Below are 10,951 nucleotides of genomic sequence, written 5' to 3' on the forward strand. Positions count from 1 at the left end.
TGGGGACCACTGCTAAAGGAAAGTAACCCTACAATAACCAATCAGCTTTTTGCCTACTATAACTTTCTTTTTCCTGGTCTTCTTCCTATAAAAATCTTTCATTTCATACAGCTTCTTGGAGCTCCTTTCTATTTGCTAGATTAGATGTTGCCTGGTTTGAATAAATTTTTGCTCAAATAAACTCAAAATTTTTAATATGTCTTAGATTATCTTTTAACATCTGATATTATGGGAAGCATGAACATCCTAGGAAAAAAATGGGTGAGAGGACAAAGATAGAAAATTATAAATCAGCAATCTATATCGAAAACTTGTGTTTTTTTAATTCAGAAAGTATATAAAAGTAAATTTATGTGTATGTTCTTGACCAAAAAAAATGAACCTATTCAATATTTCTCAGTAAAGATATTAAAAAAGGGCTCAATGTCTGCCTGAAAATTAAATGATAGTCGAACCAAAAATCACCTTAAGTTTAAGCCCCAACCTAATTTTGATCAACATTCACCAGAGCAGATATACAAAGCTGATAACTCCACATCAAGATAAAACAATAAAAATCATCATATAAAATTCAACATAAAAGGGCAAACAAATATAATTAGACATCCACAGCCCTCAAAGATTCTTTTTATTCTTAACAACTAACTAAAATAGATTTCCCATTCCATGTACTGTGGTATGGTCTGCACTCTCTTGGAGCATCTATGGATTTGGGCTGAGGGTGGGGCTCATTGTTTTCATCACTTCTCTTTATGAATTTCTGCACTCATCAATTTCTTGGTACTTTTTCATTGTCCTGATCCTGTGCCTGTTTCCTCTTTCTGACACATTGTTACTTACACTTGTCTACTGTCCCTCCTCTTCATCTATCAAAGCATCACCAGTACAAGGCAGACACACATAATAAATTTACTTTGAAGGTTTAAAGACCTTCAAATTATAGGGTGACTAGACTAGAGCATGGAATAGTAACCAACTTGAAAGTCAACATCAGATAACACTGTATGAATAGTCCTTGGCCAGCCACCATAGGATTATGGCTTAAGTCACACTTTTCACTAAGCCCTATTACGATGTTGTAAACTCGTTTTTTGAAAACATATTCTTTCTTCTCCACACTTCATAGCTTAATAAGCTTCTGTCTCCTCTTCACAGGAATGATTCAAAATAATGTTACTTTATTACAATTTAGCTTTCAAACCCTTTCCTATGTTAGCTCCCAGATGTGCCTTTACATACACCACCCCAGAAAATACACTTTACGGTGTTTTCCTAAATAAAATGGCTGCCTAGGACACACCAGTACTCTTACTACAACTAAGATCAAACAGTCTTGAATTAGTTTTTCTTTACCTTGGGCCAAATAAAATTCTCATTCAGAGTTCTATCTATCAACAACCAGGATTCATATTTTAAATAGTAGTAAATTTTCTATTTTCTGAGAAGAGGAGCTCACAGGATTAGTTTAGAAAGCCTTTGAGTTTCTGAGAAATTTTTTTCTGAGCATAGACTATATAAGAGTAAAGATAAGAAGAGATCTTAAAGTTTTTCTTACTTTCCATATTTGGGAGAGCACAAGGGATGGAGAGATGGAAATAAAGACAATAAGGTAAGGAAAAAAACAAACATAAGAAAAACACCGAAATACTGGGAAATTTGGTGATATGTGATATAATCATTGCAAGATTTAGAATAAATACATAGAATTGTGATGGGAAAGACTGCATTCAGATGAGCCAGTAAAAGGCCATTTGAGTGTATAATTCCTGTAATAGGAAAGGGGAGCAGGAAAGGGGTCATTTATAAGGACTTTCGCCTCATTGACTTTTGCTTCCTCCAGGGTCTTTTTTTGGCTGATCTGTCATCTCTGGTTCAGTAACAGAGAAGTTACTTTCACTTTCTCCCTTTTTGCCTCCTGGCTCTTGGCTCTTTAGGATGGTGTTTAGCTCAGACAACAGCTGGCTACTGTCAGTTTGTGTAGGGTTATGAAATACAACACTTCAGTGTTTATTTCAGAGGCTTTTTGAAAACACTTGTGTTTGGCTTCCACCTCTGACTGCCTGGACCTCTGGTGTTTACTCATTACAAAAAAAAAATAAAGAAAGGAAAAGACAAGAGGCCCTCTGTGACAATAGGAATATCCTCCAAAAGGCAGGCTTTCGTATTTAGGGAAAATAAATTCAAATAATGGAGAGGCTAATGCAATCTGCACCCACTTTGTCTGGTGGTCTGGTGTTTGAGAAAGATATCTGAAATCATATTGATTTCTTTCTGACGCCAGAGTCCCTCTGGTCTGTGCCTCACTTGCTCACTAGCTTCCTTTCTCAAGAATTTTCAGTGGTTCTAGTACTGGCCTTCTCTTCGGCTGATCCTTTCTTCCAGGACCTCTAGATAACATTCCTTTAGAAGCAGTCTTGCAGGAAATCTCTTCCTTTTCCTGTAGTATTCCATTGCTTCTATATCCATACTGGAACCTTCCAGATAATCTTAATATTTGGAGCTAGGCATACATGGATTCAAATCATAACTCTGTCACACACAAACTGTGTGAACAGATAACTTCTATGTCCACTTGCTAAGCCTCAATTTCCGCATCTTAAACCCCTTTCGGCCTGTGACTTTTTCATCCAGGCATAGCGGAGAAGTTATGAAAAAGCACATTTCTTAAGGACAAAACTAAAAAATTGGTTGAGGAGAGAATGATTGACCACCCTACAAGTGTTTGTTTACATTTTCTAAATGTTGAGTCAAGGTTTTCTGTGGTTCCAACTTGCAATAGCGTGAATACTCACGAATTTCCATAACCAGCCCCTTAACAGAGGGTCAATAAAGGCTTTAGAAACTGGAAGATTTAGAATCTACCCTTTGATACCAGAGAGCCCCGAATTTGATTCCAAGCTCTGCCACTTGCTGGCTGGGTGATATAAAGAGCTCACTTGACCTCTCTAACTCTATTTCCCCCCATAAAACAATATTCATAATGTCCACCTCTTAAATTAAGTGGAAAAAATTATATAAGATTTATAATAACTATTAGATAACTATTAGTTTCCCTATATCAACCAACTATAACTTCATGAAGGTTCCTGGCCAAGAATATAATCTCAGAACTCACCTTAGGTGGACAACTGCGCATCTTTTATGGGACTAACACTTAAACCTACATATGACAAATTTTATGTCACATTTTACACCAAGCTGCTTTTCTGTCAAGAAAATTGCCCAAAATGCACATAAAATGTACGAAAGGAATCTGAGCATTGATGCAGCCTGTCCAATCATGGGCTGTTTCTTTATGCCAAGGCTGAAAGTCTATATAAAGAGACCAAGAGAGGCTGGTGCAGCAGCGAACAAATTTGTATAATACTTTGGTCCCAACGCCTAGGACTCGCTCTACACATTTTGCCTTTATTTTCACCATTTCTTCCTTGGGCATCAGGGACATGTGGGAGGAAAAATATTTTTTAAATAATTTTCACCCCAAAAAATGGCACCTACAGTTGAAGCAACAGAAGCAAAATTGAAAGAAATTGTTTCCTGGTGTCCTTTCTGCTCTTTGCAGAGGACAATTTTCCAAACCTTGGAAGAGTTCTTATTTCGCAAATACACACTGCCCTCTGTTGGAAAAGTGGCACACTTCCACTCCACTGACAAGACCGGCATAAAGATTAACTGCAGCACTTTATTAAATAAAATTAGTGGAAAATGGTAAGTTTCCTGTCTAAAACTTACAGAGGCCATTCCCTCCTAGTCAGAACAAAAGAGAAAAAAATGAATAACAAAAGAGTCCTACATGAAGTCTAATGCTACAAAGTCGTTCCCAGGTACAATCTTTGCAGGTGATATTTTTTTTTTAAGGAAAGAGAAAAAAGAAGCACATTTTGTTAAAACAAACAAACAAAAAAAATTTTTAGTTTGTAACTTTAACCCTTACCGTGATTTCCAAAAGTAGCTAAAGCAGCTCACTAACTCCACTTCCTATAAGACTGGAAGGGTCACTTCCTGCTTGCATAGGCACGGAAAATACCCTACTCAGCTGTTGGCATTTAAAGACTAAAATGCCTCTGATTAAAGTGTAAAAGCAAGGAATGGTAAGGTTTATCTTTGCCATAATGTTGTCTAATGCTGCTGCTCTAGCGCCTTAAGTATTACAATTTTAAAATAATAGCAAACATTTAATTCCTAATAATACTTTTAAGCAAAATTAAATAGAACCAGAGATCCAGTTCCAAACTGAGGCTCTTATCAACACTAAGTAGCAAGTGTCAACACGTTTTTCATATACAAAGAAAATTGAAAAACATTTAACCAACTAATAAAGGGACAATACTAATGTATAGATTCATAAGTGAAGGAATTTGTAAACAAAGAAAAGATAAAAATGAAAGAGGATGCACACAGATATTATTCAGATAGTCAAAGAAGCAGATGTGAAATCTTCCCGGGAACTACAAAAGAACCTCTCTAGAGAATGGTTTTGTAGCTATGTTAAAATCCTTAGTGAGCAATCTGACTGCAGTCAGAGACTCAATTTTAAAATAAACTCACAGCATGCTTTTTATTATACTATAGATGTAATGGTAATGTGGATGTCTTCTCAGTTTGTTCAATTGCTTTTACTCCAGGAAGAGCAAGCCAGACTTCCAAATTAGAGAACAGCCTTCAACAATATGATTCATTTGTAGCCACTGAGTTAGAGTATACCTTTTATTGATTCCAAACAAAATAAATCCACTGGAAAGTCTCAGCCAACGACTAGAATTAAAAATCTATTTACATAAAAATATATAATCTGATAATTCATCTTACCAACAAATTGAACAACTTCAAAATTATGTTTCCAGGATTCAGTATCGTTATGAAAAGACCACAGCAGAAACTCAACTAGGTATCTAAAGGAAAGAGAATGGATGGAGGACATCTTGGCTTCATCTTCACCTGGTTATCAATCAATCAATCAATCAATCAATGCCCATTTTTCAGAATTCTTAGCCTGTGACTTTAACTCCAGAAATCTCTCTAAAAGAGATTAATTTTGGCAGAATTGCATTTATAATAGTGAAGGGGGGTCCATCTGTGCATCCCGTTACCTCTCAGAGAATGAGGCTTTATCTAACAAAATTTAGAAATCTAGAATCATAGGTCTTACTCATCATGTTTTATCTTATTTGTTTTTCTTTCCCACAGAGTTTACGGCACCCCTTTAATTTTCATCCTCCATAGTTCCAAATTGAACATGGGCTCTTTCTAGTGACACAGCACCCATGCTCTCCTGTGAGGAGCCACTGTCAGTGTCTGTTTTCACCATGGCTTTTTTTACCTCAGAAACGAGCCGCCTGAAGAAGATTCCTCTTGTTCTAAGTAATTAACCAATCCAGAGCCAACCTGAGACCACATATGGGAAGCGCCTCTTGAGCACATGAAACCACCTAAATCTACGTGTAGACCCTCCATTTTTGTCCTTGGCCCGGAATACAGAATGGATTTTGAGGCAGCCTGTCAAGGGTCTTCCTCCCTAGGCTGTCCACTGATGATTTCAACCCCGAACTCCCCTTAGCTCTCAGAGATCCCTGTAGAAGTCAGGTGACTTACAGTTTCAAAGCAGCAAATAATTATTCCATTCACCCATGCTTAAAAGCTGAAAGTTTCTCTTTTCCTGTAATTATATTTTTGCCTCAGCCCCAAATGTAGCTCCAGCCTGAAATCCTTTCTTTCTGAGGCCTATGCCTTTGCTTGTTTGTCTGTACATGGAGATCAGAAACACGTACTTTGATTACATTCTTGCCTCCACTGTGCTTATTCACTAACACTTCCACGGCCCACTGTTCCCCAGCACGGCTCTGTCTGGCTCGGCCCAGTCCAATCACATAGCACTCATGTGGGCCCCCTGCACACCTTAACCACAGACAAGTACTTTTATAATAGCCACTCACTTACGGTCAATCGTCAAGGTCAGAAGACCATGTGACTGGTTTAAAGCCTCTTGCCCAGGCCACAGCAGTTAAAAGCAAACAGCACAACTATAAAACTCTCCCTGGCCTAATATAAGCCTCAGCAAACTACCAAGGTCACAATGGCCTGCCTCACCTAAAGCCTTTCTATAGTATCTTTTGCTCCCCTAATTTCAAGTCTTTTATTTTTAGTTCTCACTGTTCCAGTCAGTGCACCAAATGCTGGAGTTCCCAGGAAGTCCCCAGTAAATAGCATACCTCTTCCTTGCTCAAGTTCTAAGCAAACAGAAATAAAACCAAGGAATGACAAACAGAGGCAGGGGAGTAAAGTAGCTTTGACTTTTATTATTAATAAAGGCCCAGTTGGAGAATGCAGCTTAGCGTGAGCTTCTAATAGTTTTCCTACTATCGAATCCCAGAATTAGAGAGGTTTCTCCATCCAGGTACAACAGGGCTGGTTTTTACTGCCTCCAAGCATAACTAATTTCTTCTTCTCAAATTTACCGATTGGACTAGTTATTCCATTTCTCCAGGGGTCCAGTGAATAAAGGAGAACAGAAAGGACAGAATCTGTTTTGACAAAATCTATTCTCATGAAAATTTGAGAAGCAGGAACAGAAAGTATTTTTTAATACTACAATGTGGTAAAACTACTGGGACTGGAATGACTCTCCCTCCTGATGTTGATGTTTCTCAGGGCAGGGCCCTGTCTTATAAATTCTTGGATCTTCAGCATCCAGAACCAGATGTGGCATTCTTACATTGATTTATACCTCACCTTTGAAAAGATTTAAGGAAACTAAGGTTTGAAAAACAGCCCATAAAGACAACTGGAATTAAAGGAAAATGAGGATAAGGAAATGAGATATATGAATAAAAAATATTGTATACAAAAATACATGCCCTCCAAGATTAAATTATTTTCAGTTTCTGACATATGGTTCAAAAACAAACAAACAAAAAGCACCTACACCCTTGCTACTCAGTGCAATCAGCTGGCATCACCTGAAAACTTGTAGGTCCAGTCTTATCCGGTTTCTAAAAAGGAGAATAGCTGGAAATATGCGGAGAACAGCACTAATAGCTACCTTGGTGTGTATATCTAAATATATGACATAAAATAAGAATGAGAGGTGGACAAGAGCAAGAGTGAGAGAGAAATACAGGGGAGACAGAGAAAGATAAAAAGAGGAGAAGAAAGACTGAGAGGTGAGCAGGGCCCAGATCATGCAGACCTCTCTCTATCATGCTAAAGAGTGTGGACTTAATCCAAAGACTATAGAAAGTCATTAAGTTTTGTTTGTCATTGACATAGCTGCTTTGAAGCAAGGAATAATATCATCAACCACTTCATAATTTCCTCCTCTATAAAATGATAGAGTTGGATTTGGTGTTCTGTGTTTAGAACTATATAATTTATTTCCAAATCAGGACATTTTTAAGCGTAAAGAGAACACTTTAAAATTATTCCATGACAACTTGCAACAACCTGGACAGTCTTTAGCCAACCAGGACTCAGTGGTTCTTCCAAATCCCCAAATCCTATGACCCTCTGACCCTTTTCTGTTGACCAGCCCCATCACTGTACCACAGCATCCAAGAGTCCACATTCTACTTAGCACGATGAAGCAGTACGAGCCCTTCTAAAGTGTCATTCAAACAATTTTCTTTCATTCCATAATTCCATGGATGCATAAGTCCATAATATCAATAGCCCACAAAAATAGACAAATTGGTTTTATAAAACTCTCTTTTACCATAACTGTTCAGTATTAATTCTCTTCACCTGCAGTCCACAAAGAATAATTTTTAAACAAATTTATTATGCACGGATTTGTTTTAAGAATTTTTGGAAAGATGAAGATACCTGGAAATAATGAAACAAAACAAATGGAGATTTTTTTCCCATGACTGTTATTTGAAGGCTGAGGTTATTTCATCTTGGTTAATCATGAAAGACTTTCCCTCACTGTATTTTTGTCCACTTAAGCAAGAGACTTAGACCAGTAAAATGAACTACTGGGATCAGACAGGAGTGGGAATTTTCGAAATTTAATTTAATATCATGATTTCAAATAAACTATTAAAATAAATTTCAAATCTTGATTGGTTTTTACTACACATCCATAATAAAAACATTGTAGAACTTTCTAACAATAGTTTTTCAATACGTCATGGAAAAATTCTTCCAAAATAATGTTCTGTGATGCAAAATATGAACTATATAAAAAGTATAGACTAAATAATGCATAAAAATACAAAGTGCATATATAATAACAGTATATTTATAGAAGTATGTAAAAAAATAACAATGGTGAGATTCTGTATAATTTTGATTTCCCACTTTCCTTTGCAGTTTCTAAAAAAATTATCCATATGAGCAGAGTTCTTTTTAAGTTTTAAATAGGAACGCTGGTACTTCTCAAAGTTTAATGTGCATATAAATCAACTTGTTATCTCATTAAAATGTAGAATCTGATTTACTAGTGTGGGGTGGGACCCGAGAGTCTGCATTTCTAAAAAATTCCAGGTGAGTCTAATTTTGCCAATCTAAGGACCACACTTCAGGGTCAAGGCCATAGAAGTCTAGCTTGCCCATGTGGATGTACCTTAAAACCATTTGGAGAATTTTTTAAAACACCAATGTATGGGTCCCATGGTCAGATTTTCCACTTTAACTGATCTGAACTTGGTATCAGGATTTTTAAAACTCCTCAGGTAATACTAATGTGCATTCAATTTTGAAAACAGCTGCTACCAAAGTTTGTATTCCAAAAGGTCTGCTCCTATTTTCATACATATAGCATCTGCATTGTAGGTGGTTTTTACATAATTTTTATGTTCTGTGTCATGATAGGACATTAGCCTTTGTAGTATGGACCTTAAGATATGCATATTTTTCCCACAGTGATCACTTTTTGAGTTCTCCAGAAATAGGAAAGCAACATAGTCCATCACTAACAGCTGCAGCTCCAAAATGGCTTCTTTGGTTTAAAATCTCAATGAGTCAGCAGGGTGCTCTTTGGAAGCTGAACTCACACTACCTGTGAAAGAGCTGCATTGTCAAAAAATATATATTATGCATCACAAATATGAAAAGTCCTTTCTGTATTGATATCAACTCATCTTGGAGTCAGCAAATATTATTTCTTTTTCCTGCTGTGGTTGTGGCCTTAGGGAAACCACTTAATCTCTCCCTGGCTCACATAGGAAATGAAAAATGCCATCAAATGGTCACCATATTCCTTTTCAATTCTCAAGTTCTAAATTTCTCTCCTTTTTTCTCTCCTCCTCTTTTTCGTTTCCTTTTTTTGCCGTTGTCCTTATCCATGTCATCAGCATTGTCATCCTCTTAAATACTCTCCTGTAGAGCGGTGTTTCTCAAACTTTAATGTGCATCCAAATAATCAAAAGAACTTACTGAAACATAGATTCTAAGCTCCATCCTTTGAGTGTCTGGTATAGTAGGTCTGGTGTAGGGCCTGAGAATTTACATTTCTAACAAGTTCCCAGGTGATGATGATGATGGTAGTCTAGTCCACACTTTGCAAATTCCTACTTAGAGCATTCACATAATCAAAATTGGAATTCTGTGCAGTGAGGTGGGGAAGAAATGGACACTTTAACTCCAAAAGCACATTGCCTAGAGGGATACTAAGGAGTTTTTACCTGTGCATCTTTAGAAAACTCTCCCTGACCTACCTTACGTATCAATCTACTTGGAGGAAAATATCCTTGCTTGCCATTACTTGTATGTAATTTGGTACCAACTATAAGAGGCTATATGATTGCTCCCCTACTACAAATAAAAACAGGCAGAAATGAAGAACTATTTCTCTAAATTTGATGAACTAACTCATGGCAATACAAGCTTTGGCTGGGGAAAGCATTAGCAAGAAAACTAAAATACAAATGAAATCAATCCAACCACTACAGGTTAAATTAAAAAACATCTCGTTACACTCTTTAGTCATAAATTAACTCCAGAAAATAGGGAATGATATCCAAGATCTGATGCATTTCTCCTTGATGCATATATTCAGACCATTTAGATACCAGTTGCCTGATTCTAAAGCTTTCCTAGTGAGAATGTTATGATGAAAATTTTCCTTTCTAAATGTTACCTTTTTTTCATATTAGCAAGTCCATTATCTTAATTTCCTTCACAGCACCCATCATTGAGAGAAAATTCAAAGTACCAATAAGTCCACTATTTCTATGTGAAACTATTCTTTTGTGTTGACCTGTAGAATAAAATATATTCACAAGCAATGCACACACATGTATACATATAATTCATACACACACATATAGATACATACATGACATAAAAACATACACATATATGCCTGTGTGTTTGCATATGTACTGTCTTTCTAAGAAACCCATCAAGGGTTGAAAATAAGATAATCGAATATCTTGTTTCTATTTGCTCTAGCAGTGTGTGTCTTTGCATATTCACAGGTTCTCCAAAACACACAGGAAATATGAAATCACACCAGCAGTGCCGAGTCAGCATCAATCTGACAACTACTCCTTGATTTGTGCAAGGACTCCTTACACGCCACACTTGGTATTCACCAAACCTATTTTAAGATCAATGTTATTAATATTCTTCATTAAGCCATCGTAATTGACACTGTTTTCTTTCATAGAAAATGATTTTAAAATAGCGTGAAATTCTCAAAATGGTTTAGATGAAAGAAAAATGAAGTAGTGTGAAAATGACTTGAGTCTTTTTATTATTTTTTTTAAAGGAGGATATTAAAACGTTCACCCTGAAGCTTTATCAAATGTTTTGGAGATTCTTTGTACTGCTGTTCAGTAGTTATAAATCTGAGAACTCCATGCTGCTTCCACCATGAGCATTTTTTCAGCAACTTTATATGAAGTAGAGGGATTTTTGAGTTTTGTTGTCATGGTAACCCTATATTCAGATTGAAAAGCTTTATTGAATGTTTTGGGTATTTTCTCCATTTTCATTTAATAGATTTGGGTGT

This window comes from Pteropus vampyrus, unplaced genomic scaffold, assembly GCF_000151845.1.
Source record: "Pteropus vampyrus isolate Shadow unplaced genomic scaffold, Pvam_2.0 Scaffold153, whole genome shotgun sequence".
In the NCBI taxonomy this organism is placed as follows: Eukaryota; Metazoa; Chordata; class Mammalia; order Chiroptera; family Pteropodidae; genus Pteropus; species Pteropus vampyrus.